Here is a 9,966-nt window from a genome sequence, read left to right on the forward strand (position 1 = left end):
ACTTTGCCTATTGGTCTGCCTCGAATTAATGAGCAGGAAAATGGTTCTCTTCGTCCCTCGCCCATGGTGCTGATATTGTTACCGACATAACTGATAGACTATCCTCTGACATACCTTGTTGTTGCGACCGGTAAGATGTCACCATCCTCCCTACTCTCGATCGACACTCACCACAGTTCCACAGGATCGGAACCTGACTCTCTTGTATATCCTTGATTCCGAAGTATCATATGCTCTTGACTTTGTGTGTTATCATGAGCCACCCTCCGAGAGATGATCTATTCCCGTTGCTCCGAACCCCCTTTCACACTATGTTCAGGTACCGATCGGATACCCATTCGCTCGAAACTTCTTATTGTAATTTCTTACTTTGCTCTTGATATTTGCTTAAGTTTCAATTCGAGAGTTACCTTCCGCCACCTTCCCTGATGTTATCTACCAGATAAGCAACCTTGTATAGGTATGTTCTTCTGAAGCTACCCCTTATCCTTTTCGTAAGTACATTGGGATCCCGAAGAAGGTCTGACGGCTTCATCATGATGACCTAAAGCAGAGAAATGAAGACATCAATGTAATGGATCGACCTCTTCGAGAAGAGCAACCAAGACCGAAAATACTCGTTAGAATTTCGTAATCAAAACTTCCCCCCTTTCTCCACCTCTTAAATCTCGGGACGAGATTTCTTGTAGTGGAGGAGATTTGTAACACCCCGAGAATCATGATACAGCAATCCCCCTCTAATGGTGGCCATGTCATCATGATTACTATGCAAATTACCACTTGTCCAAAATTAAAGTCAATTCAAATTTAAATCGCTAGTGAAATTATTATTTCTTCGAACAGTAAAACTGAAATGTTCAAATTATTCCATAATTCCCCTGATCATTTTTCATGTTCAACCCAACCTTATTGACCCACCAATTAATTCCTAGGAATTAATAAATGGTCCAACAACAAATATTTCAGCCTTTTCAAAATAAACAAATATCTATACATTTCCAAATGATGTAAAACCTTGTGTGTGGTCTTGAAATGTTGTACTGAATTTATATGCCAAGTCTTAACTCAAAAAAAATTCATTTGCTAATTTAAATATATGAGAAAACATCAGCAGATTTAATTGACAGAAAAAAAAAGAAAAGGGCCTAACACTATGGTGTCGCTGGGCAATAAGTGGCCACAACGCACAAGGCCCAGCCCAGCTGAGGTCACCCCAACCTCCTGCTACAGGAGCAGTGGATGTGTGGCGGGCATCTCACGGTCATGAGCGCGCCCGGCCAGGTGCCGACCATCCGCCGTCCTCTTGAGGTAGATAAGAACCACCCCGACGCCATCGACCAACCCTAGCCCCTCGTTTTCCCTCTGTTGCTCCCCCGATCTAGAAACGTAGCCGAGCGAAGTCGTCACCGCCGCCTTCGTCGATCCCGCGGCCACCGGCCTCCCCTCCCCGCGCCAAGACATCCAGGAGCTCCTCCATTGTCGTCTCCTTTGCCCTCGCATAAGGGCCCGAGCTGGGAGGCGCCGTACGCTCGCCATCGCCGTCATCTTCGCCCATAGCCGCCGCATCTCGTCGTCGAGTTCTTCGTGTCCGGCCACCACCGCGCTCCCCGACCATGTCCACAAGCTCCGCGGTGAGCATCTCCTCCGATTCCCGGCTTTTACTCCGTTGATTTGTTGCCGTATTGTCATCCCCACGAGCTCGAGCGCCATGGCCGAAACATCTTGTCCGCGTGCGCGCCCACGTGTTCCTGGTCGCGCCCTCGCCAGCCACCCATGTCCGCGCCCGCTGGTGCCTCCGCCCCGTGCCCGCGCGCCGGCCGTCCTGCCGCGCGTCGCTCCGGCCGCCCGATGCCTCCCGCTGCTATAATGCTGCTGCTTCGGTTGCCGTTGGCCACTACTCCTGTGCCGCTGGCAGCTACTGTCATTCCGGTCTCCTAATGCTGCCGCTGCGTTGCTTGCTCTGCCCACTGTCACTCCCGCTAGAAGCCGCCATCGCTGCTGCTCCTTGTCCGCAAGCCCCTGCCTGCGCGCCGGCAGGGCCGCGCTCCGCGCCATGCCCGCAGCTGCGCCTCGTGTGCGCCTGCTCCTTGCATGCCGCTGCGCTGTTCCTTTGCTACTGCCTTGCTGCTACTTAGCTGCCGCCGCTGCTCTTACTTCTGCTGCTGCTCATTGCTTTGCCATGGCCGTGGTGGTGTGCAGCGTAGTGTGTGTGTGCGTGAGTGCGTGTTCTGTGTGTGTGGCCGGCCCAAATACTAGTTTAAGGACTAGTTTAGTTAGTTAATCTAATTAGTATTAGTACTAGTTAATTAGTTCAATAGTAGGTGACATGTGGACCCATGGTTAGTTTAAAGAAAAATAATTTTTCAGAAAAATCTAAGTCAATGACATGTGGCCCCTTACATTGTTCATATGTTGACTAGTCAACATTTGAATGGGTCAACCCAACCCCACTGGTCCCATTGTCATACACTATGGCTAGAATAGCACTAGGTGACAAAAGTATTTTGTTGTTTTATTTTCGAATTTAAAGAATTTTGTAAATATAGAAATTCATTTTAAACTTTGTAAATTCATATATAATAATCCGTAACTTAGATGAAAATAATTTATATATGAAAGTTGCTCAGAAAAATCCAACGAATCCGGATACGCGGTCCGTTCATCTGTCACATGCCCCTAGCACGCTGAACATGGAACCGTCCCCTCTCTTTTCATCTGTCCTAAAAACTTCAGACGCCGGGAAAACCCCTCCGGATGTTTTCCCTCTCCATCTGCAGCGTCTAGCACTGCGTTAGTTCACCCCTAACACCGCGTATTACCATGTTATGCTTTATGATGCTTTGTTTGCTTTATATTTATTGTTTCTTCCCCCTCTTCTCTCTGGTAGACCCCGAGACCGAGGCTGCCCCTGTGACCCACTATGTCGACGACAACACTTCTTCCTTTTCAACAGAGCTCCAGGAAAGCAAACCCCCCTTGAGCATTCCGATATCGCCCGTTTCTTTTCCTCTCATGCTTGCATTAGAACTGCTACTGCTTTCTGTATAATCCTACTCTGATGCATAGCCTGTTTTTGTTACCTGCTTATTGTTACCTTACCTACTTATCCTAAACTGCTTAGTATATGTTGGTTAGTGCTCCATCAGTGACCCCCACCTTGTCCTTGTTGCCCCTGCTTCATCATCGAAGACCCGATCAACAGGATCGAAGACCAGACCCCGGCACCGCACATCACTTTCCCCTTTTATTGCTCGACTCTGCAGAGTTACCATCGATTGCCGAGTGTGGAACCTCTTACATCACTCCTGATGAGAGCTCTGTAGTGTAGCTATTCGGTCATGGTCAACGAGAGTGATTTCCTCCTTAACCACTTCCGATATGGCTCTGTCGTGCAACCCCTCAAGCGTGAACCTCGAGGGTGGATCCTCTTACGTTCACCTTGGTGATTACATCGAGTGGAATTCACCGGGGGTGATTTCTCGGGTTTTCCCCTTGGTGTTAGACACACGGTTACTATGTTTACTATGACTTTACACTGAACCATGTTACTAAAGACGGGTCGGCCCTGAGGGGTATCCGCGCGAGCTTAATAGCGAGTGATGTGGAGTCGGGTTGACCTGGAAGGTGCCCGTGAGATTCTTATGAGGCGTGGCCGGGCATTCTTAGCCCTTGCCGTGAGTACTCGAGACGGGGCGACGGGTCGCATCTTTCGTGAGTTTCTGCTTGTTACCGCGCGTTCCTAATCCACTACGATTTGGATATTTGATCCGAGGGTCCTCTGGCCTGATAGCACTAACCATCACGCGGGCATAGTATGGGTGTTCTGCATCGTATACATCAGCCAAAGCTTAATAGACGTCAGCGATTAAGCGGCGCGCGCCGGGTTGGACTGCGTAAGCACCTGCCTTTTTGAAGGAGGTAGCTAGGTCTGCTTACCGGCCGCCCACGCAACGTGCAGGAGTTCCCGAGGCGATGGACCATGAACCCTGGGGGCATAGGTTTAGTCCGGCGTGCTTGACCTCTCTATTAAGCCTAGGCCGGGTTGCGGCGTATTGTTTGGCCGAGGCCGGGCATGACCCAGGAAAGTGTGTCCGGCCGGAGTTAATCGAGCATGGTGGGTAAGTTGGTGCACCCCTACAGGGAAGAAAACATCTATCGATAGCCTGTCCTACGGTAACGGACACTTGGAGTTGTATCCCGATCGATACAACTAGAATTGGAAACTTGAGATGAGAAATGGTTATGAGAAATGGATAGTATGGCTCTGGGATTGCTTTCTCGCAGGGAGTCGAGAAAGGATCTCTGGACGAGGTTGATAACACTACCACTACTTTACAATATGTTGATCTGTACTCTTCTATATGCTGCAAGATGCTTGAAGATGCTAGTCTTTGATAGGCTAGGCTTTCCCCTTCTTTCTGGCATTCTGCAGTTTAGTCCACAGATACATCCCATTTTCTTTGATACAGATACATACTTAGTTTAGATCTGATGTAAGTCTTGCGAGTACTTTGGATGAGTACTCACGGCTGCTTTGCTACCTCTTTTCCCCCATACCTGATTGTTGTGACCAGATGACGGATCCCAGGAGCCAGACGACACCATTGATGACTACTGCTACCCCGAGGATGCCTACTACTACGTGACGGCCGCTGACGACTTGGAGTAGTTAGGAGGTTCCCAGGCAGGAGGCCTTGCCTTTTCGATCGATGTTGTTTTTGTGTTAGCCTTCTTAAGGCAAGCTTGTTTAACTCATGTCTGTACTCAGATAATGTTGCTTCCGCTGACTCTTGTGCATTCGAGCTTATGTATTCGATCCCTCGAGGCCCCTGGCTTGTAATATAAAGCTTGTATTATTTTATTTTGTGTCTAGAGTTGTGTTGTGATATCTTCCCGTGAGTCCTTGATCTTGATCATACACATTTGCGTGTATGATTAGTGTACGATTGAATCGAGGGCGTCAAAAGTTGGTATCAGAGCCGATTGCCTGTAGGTAGCCCCCTTTCCAACGCCTTGGCCGAAGTTGAGTCTAATCACTAAAAAACTTTTACTAACATGGCTGTGTGTCTTACGGGCCCACGTCGCCATTAGGTGGTATTAGGATCTTTTATTCCTTATCTTACTCTGGGATTCTGATCTCTCTTCTCCTCGGGTTAAAGGTTTTACTAACTCTAACATTAGGATCTCGTGGTCACATCCATCCGGAGAGCCCCTTGTTATAGGTGATCGCCTACTGCACCAGAAGATTTTGAAGATACTCTACGATGTTCTCTCAAGACTTTGTGTCATCACTTTTGCAATTCCCTCTCATCGATAAACTCCTATGGATGACCACAGATACCCCGAAGTTCTCTCTTTTGTTCTGAGAATACTTTGTGCCTACTGCCTTGCAATTCCTTGTCACATGAATACATCTACGGATAATTCCTCGCACTTACCGAGTATCCGCTCATCCCCATTTGTTCATGTGTTTCACAAAATTCTTTGAAATACTATTCTATCTTCCGAAATCCTTAGTAGCGTATTGCTCTTGAAATTTTTGCCCACTTACATTATGGTTAGTTCCATATGTCTAGCAATATTCCTTAAAATCCTTTGTGATTCCCATTTTGATCCTATTGATTCAACAGGTGTGCGCATGCACGCAATCATCAGTCGATCCTTTTAAATTATCTTTCCGGCTCAAACGTCATTTTGAACATGAGCCGGTTCTCGACCAATCTATTTGTCATCAATTGTACCCCTAGGTCTATGTAACTTATCCATCCTTGATTAGAGCGTCTGCTTCTGATCCTTCATTTTGGAAATCATAATTCCTTTGTTATCTAAGCATCAAATTATTCAGATGTTCTATAATCCGATGCCCTTGCATTCTTTCTTCCTATGATTTAGTACCGATACTCACATCAGCTCCATTGTGGACCGCTAGGCCCAATGCTGGGTTATTATCCGATAGTATCCTTCACATTCAAAATTCTTGTGAGTTATTCCCATAATACATAATGTATTTGACAATTTGTATCCTCTATTTTTGTCAACCATGCTCTCCCTTCCGATCGATAATGTTTTTGTGCTGGCCTTCTTACGGCAAACTTGTTTAACTCATGTGTGTACTCAGATAATGTTGCTTCCGCCGACTCTTGTGTATTCGATCTTATGTATTCGAGCCATCGAGGCCCCTGGCTTGTAATATAAAGCTTGTATTATTTTAATTTGTGTCTAGAGTTGTGTTGTGATATCTTCCCGTGAGTCCTTGATCTTGATCGTACACATTTGCGTGTATGTTTAGTGTACGATTGAATCGAGGGCGTCACAATGGCCCCATAGGTGGTCGTGGTTTCCCGCGACAACAAGATTCTCAGAGAATTAATATTGATGCACCTAGTCCTTCTAGTAATAAAAATAAAAAATAATGATGATAGGACTTTGCATGCTTCTAGTGAACGTATTGTAGACACACGTGAGAATCCAAATGATATTTCTATTTCTAATGCTGAAACACAATCTGGTGATGAACATGAACCTAGTAATAATGATAATGTTAATGTTCTTGTTGATGCTCAACCTAGTAGTGATAATGATGTGGAGATAGAACCTGATGTTGATCTTGATAACCCACAACCTAAGAATAAAAGATATGATAAAAGAGACTTCATTGCTAGGAAACATGGTAAAGAAAGAGAACCATGGGTTCAAAAACCTATGCCCTTTCCTCCTAAAGCGTCAAAGAATAAGGATGATGAAGAATTTGAGAGCTTTGTTGAAATGCTTAGACATGTCCTTTTGCGCATGCGTTTGACTGATATTCTGAAAATGTCTCCCTATGCTAAGTATATGAAAGATATTGTTACTAATAAAATAAAGATACCCGAAGGTGAAATTTCCACCATTCTTGCTTATTATACATTTAAAAGTGGAATACCAAAGAAACTAGGAGATCCAAGAATACCAACTATACCTTGCTCCATTAAAAGAAACTATGTTAAAACTGCTTTATGTGATCTAGGAGCCGGTGTTAGTGTTATGCATCTCTCTTTATATCGTAGATTTGATTTGAATAAGTTGACACCCACTAAAATCTCTTTGCAAATGGCTGATAAATCTACTGCTATACCCATCGGTATTTGTGAGGATGTGCCTGTCGTAGTTACAAATGTTACTATCTTAACAGACTTTGTTATTCTTGATATACCCGAGGACGACAGTATGTCAATCATCCTTGATAGACCCTTTTTGAATAGTGCAGGGGCTGTTATTGATTGCGGTAAGGGCAATGCCACTTTTCATGTTAATGGTAATGAGCATATGGTACACTTTCTGAAGAAACAACCTCAAGTGAATAGTATCAATTCTATTGGAAATTTTTCAACAATTACTATTGGAGGCTTTGAATTTCCTATTCCTACCGTCAAAAAGAAATATGATATTCTTATTGTTGGGGACATGCATATCCCCATTGAGGTAACCTAGTTCTATACGAAGATTCTCCGGTTTCATGTCATTCAGAAGAAGTTTGTTAATAAGACTTGATCAACCTTATTAATGGATTCCTTTTGATGGACATGGGATGTATGAATTTAGTAAACACAACCTTCTGTACCCACTTTTTACTTTATGCTATTTAGAATTAATAAAGTAGAAATGCTATTATTTTACTGTTTTCTGAATTACCCATGCAATAAAAAATGACCAGAAAATAAAAGTTCTCCAAATGCTCTGAAAATTTTATATGATTTTTTTGAGAATATTTGAAAAAATGGCACTGAACACACCCCAGGGGGTGTGCCTATGAGCCACAAGCCCACAGGGCACGCCTAGGTGGCTTGTGGGGCCCATGTAGGCCCCCTCACTTATTCCAGCCACCCGTCCACTTCGTCTTCCTCTAGAAAAAATCACACCATTGCTAAAACCCGTGTTCTTGTTCATCTTACTGCCATTTTCGATCTCCTTGCTCGGAGCTTGATTTTTTGAAACTGTTTTGGGGGATTGTTCATTGGTATGTTGTCCTCCAATGGTCCAATTAGTTTTTTTTCTAGTGCTTTATATATTGCAAAATTTTGTTGCTGTGGTGACCTTATTTTTTGGCTTGCATGTCAAATTGATATGGCCCAAAGTAGTTTTGTGTAACATTCCAATTTTCAATTTGGATGTTATTTAGATCATTCATATGGATTCATCCTTTGTGCATTTTGGTATTTGTTTTATTTGAATTTTTGATCCTAGAAACCTTAAGCAACTCAAGGACCAATTGAGAGAGTTGGAGGTTTTCTTAAAAATCCGTTTTTGAATTTGGCAAATTGGATCAAAGTGGTTTATTCAAAATATTTTTCCAACAATTTCAAATAAATAAAATAGTGAGAGAAGATAATATGACTTCTTCAAAACAACAAAGAAATGTTGGAAATTTAAATTTGAATAAAAATATATTTGATTTTATTTGTGTGTTTAATTATTTTGTTAGTGCTAAAATGTTTATTTTTATTTTAGGCATTTAGGTCCAAAAAAATGTTCAGCTAAGCCCATTTATTAGGAGGGGACGGGGAAAATTGTTTCTGGAATTTTTAGGATTTTATTTTATTTTATTTTGATTTATTTTCACTACGCTGTTTGAAAAAAAGTCAACTGCAGCCGAACTGGGCCGGCCTAGTCGAGGCAGGCCAGGCCCAGCCATGCCGCCGCCTTCCCCGAGTCCGGCCAGGACACGGGAGGAGCCGCCGCCGCTCGGGACTCCGCCTCCCGAGGCCGCCCCCTTTACAAGACGCGCCCTGGGCCCCCTAGACCCCGTCGGCCGCCGCCTCCCGCTGCAACCCCGCCGCCCGAGCCAGCCGCCGCCGCCATCTTCTGCTTTGCGCCGTGCCGCCACCGCCGCACCACGTCTCCACAGCCTTCGTCGCTGGTTCTCGTCGGAAAAACCGGTATACGCAAGGATTCCCAAGTACATTATGACGCTTCTCGACAGGGACTTTGGAGGCATTCTTATGCAAGAAGGAAGAGTTGTTTCACATGTCTCACGTCAGCTTTGACCTCATGAGTTGAATTATGCCACGTGTGATTTGGAGTTAGCAGCTCCAGTGCATGCGCTCAAGACCTGGAGGCATTTTCTTGTCAGAAATCGTTGTGATGTTTACACAGATCATAAAAGTTTGAAGTATATCTACACGTAGAAGGAGTTGAACCTCAGGCAGAGGAGATGGTTGGAGCTCATAAAGGATTATGACATGAAACTGTATTATGATCTAGGAAAGGCCAATGTCGCGGGAGATGCTTCGAGCCACAAGAGTTATGTCAATACTCTCATAACCGGAGGATTACCTTAGGACTTAGCCGATGATCTCCGAGAACTTCGCTTGGAGATAGTTCCGAGAGGCTTTGTCGCATCGTTGGAAATCCAGTCCACTTTGTTGGGAAAGATCAGTGAAGCCCAGAAGATTGACAAGGAAATTGCAGAGATAAAAGAAAAGATGAGTAAAGGAAAGGCCAAAGGTTTTCGTGAGAATGAACACAGAACTTTATGGTTTGAGGATCGCATATATGTGCCCAATGACCCAGAGATTATGAAGTTAATACTTCAGGAGGCTCATGATTCACCTTACTCGATTCACCCAGGAAACACCAAGATGTATCTGGATTTGAAGGAACGCTTCTGGTGGACAGGTATGAAGAAGTATATCGTCGAGTATGTAGCAATATGCGACGTATGTCAGAGAGTTAAGGCAGAGCATCAGAAACCAACAGGGTTACTTCAGCCTTTGCCGATACCCGAATGGAAGTGGGATAAGCTCGGCATGGATTGCAACATCGGATTACCCTGAACTCGTTCACGATATGACTCCATCTAGGTTGTAGTTGATTGCTTGACCAAGGTGGCTCACTTTATTCCCGTGAAAACCACTTATATGAGCGCTAAGTTGGCCAAGATATATATGACCAGGATCGTATGTCTGCATGGAGTTCCAAGGACCATCG

At 44.6% G+C, this 9,966-nt stretch overlaps 1 long non-coding RNA gene across 1 annotated transcript; it reads left to right on the top strand.

The window, feature by feature from the left end:
• Positions 1–1,251: 1,251 nt before the first annotated feature.
• On the top strand, positions 1,252–4,861 carry LOC147979996 (uncharacterized). The gene is made up of 2 exons (XR_015619073.1): positions 1,252–1,631; positions 4,575–4,861. It is a non-coding gene; the product is annotated as an uncharacterized LOC147979996 (long non-coding RNA).
• Positions 4,862–9,966: the final 5,105 nt, after the last annotated feature.

This window comes from Triticum urartu, chromosome 3A (genome assembly GCF_056163025.1).
Source record: "Triticum urartu cultivar PI428250 chromosome 3A, HENAU_Tu73, whole genome shotgun sequence".
NCBI classification, from domain to species: domain Eukaryota; kingdom Viridiplantae; phylum Streptophyta; class Magnoliopsida; order Poales; family Poaceae; genus Triticum; species Triticum urartu.